General features: G+C 42.2%; 1 non-coding gene across 1 annotated transcript; it reads right to left on the reverse strand.

Annotated features, from left to right (window-relative positions):
• Window positions 1-2,579: 2,579 nt before the first annotated feature.
• Window positions 2,580-2,717, reverse strand: LOC119932651. The gene has a single exon (XR_005452394.1). It is a non-coding gene; the product is annotated as a small nucleolar RNA SNORA7 (small nucleolar RNA).
• Window positions 2,718-9,485: the final 6,768 nt, after the last annotated feature.

The raw sequence follows: 9,485 nt of genomic DNA on the forward strand, positions 1-9,485 counted from the left end.
TAGGATCCTGTGTACTGGAAACCCTCTCCTCTAAGGAGCAGGAACAGTGCCTGGATAGTGAGAGAGGGAGGAAGAGAAAGGGTGTAGAGTTCCTGGGATCTTTATTTTCTCCTTCCCTTTTGCATCACCTACATACTTGAATCCTTATCCTTTAAGCACTTCATTCATTCATTCAATCGTATTTATTGAGTGCTTTCTGTGTGCAGAGAACTGTACTAAGCATTTGGGAAGTACAAGTGGGCAACATATAGAGATGGTCCCTACCCAACAACAGGCTCACAGTCTAAAAGGGGGAGACAGACAACAAAACAAAACATGTGGACAGGTGTCAAGTCGTCAGAACAATCAATCAATCATATTTATTGAGCGCTTACTGTGTGCAAAGCACTGTACTAAGCGCTTGGGAAGTACAAGTTGGCAACATATAGAGACAGTCCCTACCCAACAGTGGGCTCACAGTCTAAAAGGGGGAGACAGAGAACAAATAGAATTAAGCCTAGATGCACATCATTAACAAAATAGAATAGTATGTACAAGTAAAATAGAGTAATAAATCTGTAATATTCACCCCACCCTCAGCCTCCAAGTGAGCCTATGTCTGTCATTGATTTTAAAGTCTGTCTGCCTTTCTAGACTTTAAGTTCCTTGTGGGCAGGGAATGTCTACCAACTCTGATATAGTGTACATCCCAAGCACTTAGTACAGTGCTCTGCACATAGTAAGCACTTAACAAAAAACATCTGACTGTAAACTCCCTTTGGGCAGAGAATGTGCCAACAAACTGTGTTGAATTGTACACTCCTAAGCCCTTAGTACAGTGCTCTGCACACAGTAAGCACTTAACAAAAACCATCTGACTGTAAACTCCCTGTGGGCAGAGAATGTGTCAACCAACTGTGTTGAATTGTAATAATAATAATAACTTTGGTATTTGTTAAGCACTTACTACATGCAAAGCACTGTTCTAAGCACTGAGGAGGATACAAAGTGATCAGGTTGTCCCGTGTGGGGCACATAATCTTAATCCCCATTTTATAGGTGAGGTAACTGAGGCACAGAGAAGTTAAGTGACTTGCCCATAGTCACACAGCTGACAAGTGGCGGAGCTGGGATTTGAACCCATGCTCTTTCCATTGAGCCATGCTGCTTCTCAATTGTACACTCCCAAGCCCTTAGCGCAGTGCTCTGCACACAGTAACAGCTTAACAAAAAACATCTGACTGTAAACTCTCTGTGGGAAAAATGATAATAATAATAATTGTGGTGTTTGTTAAGCGCTTACTATGTGCCAGGCACTATACTAAAAACAGGGGTAGATCCAAGTTTATCAGATTAAAAGTTTATCAGATTAGACATAGTCTCTGATCCCACATGAGGCTCACAGTCTTAATCCCCATTTTGCTGATGAGGTAGGTGAGGCACAGAGAAGTAAAGTGACTTGCTCATGGTCATACAGCAGACAAATGGTGGAGCAGGGATTAGAACCCAGGTCCTTCTGAGTCTCCAGGCCCAAGCTCTATCCAGCAGGCCATGCTACTTCTCACCTTCATTTTGAGCTCCAAGGATGAATGCACAAAGTTCAGCAGAGCTCCAATGTCGCCTGGTTCGGCCCCAGAGCCTGATACCAGTGTTTTGCTATGCATGTTTTGAAATAATGTTAATTCAAGTAATAATAATAATAATCACAACAATTAAGGTACTTGTTAAGTGCTCACTATGTGCCAAGCACTGTTCAAAGCACTGGGGTAGATACAAGTCATTCAGGTTGGACACAGTCCCTGTCCCACATGGGACTCCACACTTTTAATCCCCATTTTACAGATGAGGTAACTGAGGCCCAGAGAAGTGAAGTGACTTGCCCATGGTCAAACAGCAGACAAGTAGGGAATAATAATAATAATGGCATTTATTAAGCGCTTACTATGTGCAAAGCACTGTTCTAAGCGCTGTGGAGGATACAAGGTGATCAGGTTGTCCCACGTGGGGCTCACAGTCTTCATTCCCATTTTACAGATGAGGTAAGTGAGGCCCAGAGAAGTGAAGTGACTTGCCCAAAGTCACACGGCTGACAAGTGGCAGAGCCGGGATTTGAACACTTGACCTCTGACTCCAAAGCCCGGGCTCTTTCCACTGAGCCACGCTGCTTCTTGGGAGCCACGCTGCTTCTTGGGAAGCCGTGATTAGAACCCAGGTCCTTCTGACTCCCGGGCTAAGCCATGCTACTCCTCTTTTCTTATGCTGTCGAGTGGTTTCTGACCCATAGCGACTCCATGGACGTATCTTCTAGACTGCGAGCCCGTTGTTGGTCAGGGACCGTCTCTATATGTTGCCGACTCGTACTTCCCAAGCGCTTGGTACAGTGCTCTGCACACAGTAAGCACTCAATAATTATGACTGAATGAATGAATCTCTCCCAGAACACCCCATCTCCATCTACAATTGTTCTGGTTGGGTATCCATAGAGTTTTCTTGGTAAAAATGCTGAAATGGTTTACCATTGCCTTCGTCCATGCAGTATACTTGAGTCTCTGTCCTTGACTGTCTCCCATGACTCTGCTGCTCAGCACAGGTGAGTTCTGACTTGTAGCAGTTTGCCTTCCACTCGCTAGCCACTGGCCAAGCTAGGAATGGAATGGGTAGGCCTCTGCTTGACTCTCCCTCTTGTAGCCGAGACTAGTAGAGGACTGGAAACTCTCCAGATCTGTTCCTGAGAGGGGAGCTGCTCCTTTACTCAATTAAAAATCTTCCATGACCGTATGGGCATGGAAAAAACAAAACGAAAAACCAACAACAAAAACAGAACCATCCCGTCAAGGCGTTCAGTCACTTTCAAATTACAACTATCCCCTGTGTTTTCAAAGAAATCTACTAGGAGGAAATATATAGATCACAGTTCCACTCAAATGCATGCTGGCCCTTAACAATCATTTTCTAATCTCTCAGGTTGTAATTTTACCATTGTTAATTCTTTGGTAATTACGCTGATGAAAGGTCAGAAGTGATCAGCAACCTTGGCTTCAGTTGGCAGAAAGAAACGGTTTTGAAATATTATCATTCCATTTGGTGCTTGATGATAATGATCTGCTATCTTGAAATTAGCTGCAATAATTTAGCAGACTATTTATTTAGAATTCGCCACATCAGAAAACAGTCTAGAAAAACGGGGCCGTCTAGCTTGCTGACAGCACTGTGTACCGTGAAATTAATATGTGAGAGCAGCAATTTCAGAACTGCATCTTTACAAGCAAAAACTTCTCCTAAGAGTCCAGTGAACTAATAATAATAATAATATTAATTTTGGTATTTGTTAAGTGCTTACTATGTGCTAAGCACTGTTCTAAGCGCTGCGGAGGATACAAGGTGATCAGGTTGTCCCATGTGGTGTTCACAATCTTAATCCCCATTTTACAGATGAGGTAACTAGGGCCCAGAGAAGTGAAGTGACTTGCCCAAAGTCACACAGCTGACAAGTGGCGGAGCCGGGATATGAACGCACGACCTCTGACCCCCAAGCCCGGGCTCTTTCCACTGAGCCACACTGGCAAACTGTTCTTAAAGCCTGGGTTTACCCTTTGCTCTGTTCAAGAACGCAGCTTGTACAAAGTGGCGTGAAGACTGTGTTGGATAAATGAGAATTTTCATCAGAGGTTCTGTTTTTCTATCAAATAAAAGGTCAGAGAATTAACAACTTCGACATCCCATTCTGCCTACTAGATTAAGTAGGGTAGTACAGGGTGAAAGAAGGACAGAGTTTTTCAAGGTTCTCTCAAAAGTTCGCTTATTAACCAATCATATTTATTTATGATGGTATTTCTAAGTGCTTACCACGTGTCAGGCACTATATTAAGAGTTGGGGTAGAGTTAAGATAATCTGGTTGGACACAGTCCATGTCCCTCATGGTATTCACTGTTTTAACCCCCATTTTACAGATGGAGTAACTGAGGCACAGAGAGGTTAAGTGACTTGCCCACGGTCACACAGCAGGCAAATGGTGGAGCTTAATAAGTGAGCCTTCTTGAGTGCTTATGTGCTTATGTTCTAAGCATTTGAGGAAGTACCACAGAATTAGTGATGTGATCCCTGCCCTCAAGGAGTGTATATTCTAGCAGGGGAAATAATCAGTTTGGACAGTTTCTGTATTGATAACGATAATTCAGAGAAGCAGCATGGCCTAGTGGAACATAAATGGGCCTGGGAGTCAGAGGACCTGAGTTTTAATCCCAGCTCCACCTCTTCCCTGCTGTGTGACTTTGGGTAAGTCACTTAACGTCTCTGTGCTTCAGTTTTCTCAACTGCAAAAGAGGGATGAAATCCTACTCCCTCCTATTTACACTGTGAGCTTCTAATTAGAGTGTGTGTCCAACCTTTTTTTTTTCCTGTGGCATTTGTTAGGCACTTACTTTGTGCCAGGCACCTTTCTAAGCAATGGGGCAGATACATACAAGCAAATCAGGTTGGACAAAGTCCTTGTCCCACGTGGGGCTCACAGTCTTAATCCCCAATCTTAATGCTCAATGTGGGCAAGGAGCGTGTCTATTGTATTCTCCCAAGTGCTTAGTACAGTGCTTTGCACACAGAAAATGCTCAATAAATACAATTGATTGAAAAAGCACTTAACAAATACCATAAAAAAGTGACAGAGCTGAGATTTGAACTCCTGGCTCCTGGACCTGATTTTTGACTCTTGTCTCTTTCCATTCAGCCATACTGGGCGGTTGATTGCCAAAGTATGACAACTCCTTAAAACAAAAAAAAATCCCCTCCCTCCATTTATCTTTTCCCAGTTTACAAGTTTGCTATTGTATTGTTCAATGTTGACTTCTATTGAGCATTTATTCTGCTTTTTTTCCCCTTCATTTCTCTTTTGGCCATTGCTCTTCACAGGGAGCAGCAGCAAAATGGAAGTCAGTTGATCAGAAACCCCTGTCACAAACTTCCACCACCAGCCCCCATCCTTTCAGCAATAATCTAGTAGATTCATAATCCCAAACTTGTAAAATTCCATTTTATTATCAGAAATGAGGAAAGCCAAACTAGAGCAATTAACTGGAGGACTTCAATTCCCATCCTTATAATCTTAAGACCTAATTAGCTTCTCAACAATTTTCTTCCCAATATTATCATGGCAATGTGTTCAAGTGATCTGTACTTTAATTCATCATTTTCACAGTCGGTATGTGTTGAGCTCCTTTTGTGTGGGTAGAACACTGTGTCACTGTGCCAGGCCCCTGGGTACATAGAATTCTGTTAACTTTACCTTCTGATTTCTTCTTACTTTTTAAAGGCAATTTTGCCAACAATTCCAACGTGAGAAATTCAAATTTAAAAGTTTTTAAGCCTTTCCTTTTGGAAACTGAAATATGGCCAGCTGAGTTTTGAGATGATATTCTTTTAATCAACCTTCCCTTCACTGAAACTCATGCCTGTAGTTTCCCTTCAAATTTCAGCCTTTACTTTCCCTTTGAATTTCAGCCTTTCACCTACCTTGCCCCATCCTTTGGAAATGGCCCAAATGTAGAAGTTCAGTGCCATTTCCAAGGATTACTCCACACCGTATTTTCTCCCCTACCAGATGAGCTGCTTTGTCTTTCTCCAACCCTCCACTTAATCTCTGTTCTTGATTGTGTCTACTACTACTACTACTAATAATAATAATAATAAGCGTGATATTTGTTAAACACTTACTACGTGCCAAGCACTGTTCCAAGCACCGGGGTAAATACAAGGTAATCAGGATGGACACAGTCCCTGTCCCACATAGGGCTCACAATCTTAATCCCCATTTTCCAGATGAAGGAACTGAGGCATAGAGAAGCAAAGTGACTTGTCAAATGCCACACAACAGACAAGTGGCAGAGATGGGATTAAAACCCAGGTTCTGCTGACTCCTGGGCCCTTGCTCTATCCATCAGGCCATGCTGCTGGATTTCCCTAAAGTGCTCTGAGATATCAGAAGCCAATTCACAGGCTGGAGTTTGAATGAGTGGTTATAAAATGCAAGCAATCGTAAGGGTATGCCAGACCTAAAAATGAAAAAGAAGAATGGTATAATAGGGTGCTGCATCATTAGCATAATGGTTATTATTTCCACTGCACAGCTAAATGCGCCAGGGCCATAATACAAGTCCAAATGATCCTTTTCCTAGAGCCTGTAATCTTAATCAAATAAAGTTACAAAAGAAAGCCAGGCAGGTATGATCAATACAGAGCTTGCCTAATATTGGCAACTTAAGCAGATCAACAGGGTTTTGAGCAGGGCTATGTATGGAAAAAACTTACAGACTAATTTCAGTTCAAGGCCAGTTTCCAACTCTAGGACATGAAAGGATTAACCCCTCTACAAATAATCAGATGCCAGTTCCTCATTCTTCTGCTATTCTCTCTGCTTTGGCAGCAACAAAATTTCAGGAAATTTAGCACTCTAGAACAGGGCTGAGAATGGATGCCAAGTGAAGATGCAATTATGCAATTATCAATCTTTTTCATTTATTGAGTGCTTACTGTGGGAAGAGCACTAAATGAAGTGCTTGGGAGAGTACAGTGGTGGTGAAAGACGGAACCCCTTATCCTCAAAGAGCTTATATCCTAATGGGCGAGGCAGACTCAGAGTGATTTTCAGTTAGGAAGAAAAAGAAAATGGAAAGATCATAATAATTAATAACGATAGTGGAATTTGTTAAGTGTGGGGGTAGATACCACATTTTCTAATGGTATTTGTTAAGCGCTTACTACGTGTCAAGCACTGTTCTAAGCGCTGGCATAGATACAAGGTAATCACTTGGAATTTACATTCTTGTTCACCCCTCCCTCAGCACCACAGCACTTCTATACATATAATAATAATATTGATGTCTGTATCATTAATATCTGTATCCCACTCTAGACTCTAAGCTCTTTGTGGGCGGGGACCAGGGACAGTCCCTGTCCCACAAGGGGCTCACGATCAAAGGGGGGTGGAGAATATGAATTTCATCCCCATTTTACAAATGAGGAAACTGAAGCAGAGAAACATCAAGAGACTTGTCCAAGATGGCATAGCAAAGATCTTAAATAATAAAGCACATAAACTGCAAGATGCATAAATGATTCAGGTTTTGAATACTTATGAGCTTAGGGTGTAGTTGGGAGGATTAATTAATTCATTTATTTATTCAATCGTATTTAACACCTACTGCATGCAGAGCACTGCATCAGACGGTGTCAAAAATCAAACAGAAACCTACTAAACAATCACTAGGCCAGGGATCAATCAGTAGTATTCATTGAGTGCTTACTTTGCGCCAAGCACTGTACTAAGCACTTGCAAGAGTACAATATAACAGAGTTGGTAAACACGATCCCTTCCCAGAGTGAGTTTACTGTCTGGAGAGATGAGTCTTCCTTCTGAAGGGCAGCTCATGGAAAGAGAAGCAGCCTGGTATAGTAGCTAGAGCACGGGCCAGGGAGACATTAGGTCTTGGGTTCTAATCCAGTCTCTGTCACTTGCCTGCTGTGTGACCTTGGGCAAGTCACTTCACTTCTCTGTGCCTCAGTTACCTCATCTGTAAAATGGTGATTGAGACTGTGAGCCCCACATGGGACACGGATCAGTACAGTGGCTCACACAATGTAAGCGCTTAACAAATACCATAATTATTATTATTATTATTATTACCTTTCCTGGAGAGGTCTTACCTTCTCTAAGGGAAGGTTAAAGGTTTGTAATTTATCGCTTATGGTAATCCTTCCCAAAATACCCAGAGGCAGTAATGAATGGATAATGACTTTGCACGATGACTAAGGGAATCAGAAGTGCTATGCACAATTATCTGCCCACATTGTCAATGCCACCATTGAGAGAAAAAAGTGATTGCTTAATGATTACTTAGACTGTGAGCCCCATGGGGGACAGAGACCATGTCTGACTTGATTAATCAATTAATCGTATTGATTCATTCAATTGTAATATTGAGCACTTACTGTGTGTAGAGCACTGTACTAAGTGCTTGGGAGAGCGCAATAAAACAATAGACACATCTCCGCCCACAGTGAGATTACAGACTAGAGGGGGAGACAGAAATTAATATAAATAAATTACAGGCATATCTCCTCCAAGAAGCCTTCCCTGACTAAGCCCTCCTTTCCTCTTCTCCCACTCCCTTCTGTGTTACCTTGACTTGATCCCTTTATTCATCCCCTCTCCAAGCTCTACAGACTTATTTCCATATCTGTAAATTAAATTATTTATATTATTGTCTGTTTCCCCCTCTGGACTGTAACTCACCGTAGGCAGGAAATGTGTCTGATATACTGTTATATTGTACTCTCCCAAGTGCTTAGGACAGTGCTCTGCACACAGTAAGCGCTCAATAAATTTGATTGACAGACTCGTGACTAGAACCCAGGTCTTCAAAATCCCAGTCCCACGCTCCTTCCTCTAGGTCAAGCTGCCTCTCTTTGTAGGCAACAGGACTGAAATGCAGAGGAAAAACCAAACCGGACAGTGTGGGCTTGGAAAGCTACTTTGGCATTAATGACTTAATGAATGTGCCAAACCTTAGTTTGTGATCACCCACACAATATATTGCTTCCCAAACCGTAGGCAGGAACAGTATCTATCAACTCTGTTATATTGTACTCTCTTAAACGCTGAGTGCAGTGCTCTGCACACAGTAAGCGCTCAATAAATACAGTTGATTGACTCCTTGAAAGTACCCAAGATCTAAGCAATAGTACCTTATTGATTGTTATGCCCAGCAGTTCATATTCCAGTCATTATAGTTGGATCATCTGCTTTTCTCGGCATTTCCATTTTTTCTTTCATTCAATCATATTTATTGAGCGCATACTGTGTGCAGAGCACTGTACTAAGCGCTTGGGAAGTACAAGTTGGCAACATATAGAGACGGTCCCTACCCAACAATGGGCTCACAGTCTAGAAAATAATATTGACATTTGTTAAGCGCTTTTTCTGTGCCAGGCACTATTCTAATTACTGGGGAGGATACAAGGTGATCAGGTTGTTCCACGTGGGGTTAATATTAGTAATGACATTTGTTAATCGCTTATTCTGTGCCAAGCACTGTTCTAAGCACTGGAACACTATTCTAATAATAATAATGATGGTGGCATTTGTTAAGCGCTTACTATGTTCTAAGCACTGGTGCACTGTTCTAGTCACCACAATAATAATGATGATGGCATTTGTTAAGCACTTACTATGTGCCAAGCACTGGGAGAGGCACAAGGTCACCAGGTTGTCCCCCGTGGGGCTCACAGTCTTAATCCCCATTTTACAGATGAGGTCACTGAGGCCCAGAGAAGTGAAGTGACTTGCCCAAAGTCACACAGCTGACAAGTGGCGGAGTCAGGATTAGAACCCATAACAATAATAATAATAATAATAATGGCATTTATTAAGCGCTTACTATGTGCAAAGCACTGTTCTAAGCGCTGGGGAGGTTGCAAGGTGTTCAGGTTGTTCCACGGGGGGCTCACAATCTTA

This window comes from Tachyglossus aculeatus, chromosome 9, assembly GCF_015852505.1.
Source record: "Tachyglossus aculeatus isolate mTacAcu1 chromosome 9, mTacAcu1.pri, whole genome shotgun sequence".
NCBI lineage: Eukaryota > Metazoa > Chordata > Mammalia > Monotremata > Tachyglossidae > Tachyglossus > Tachyglossus aculeatus.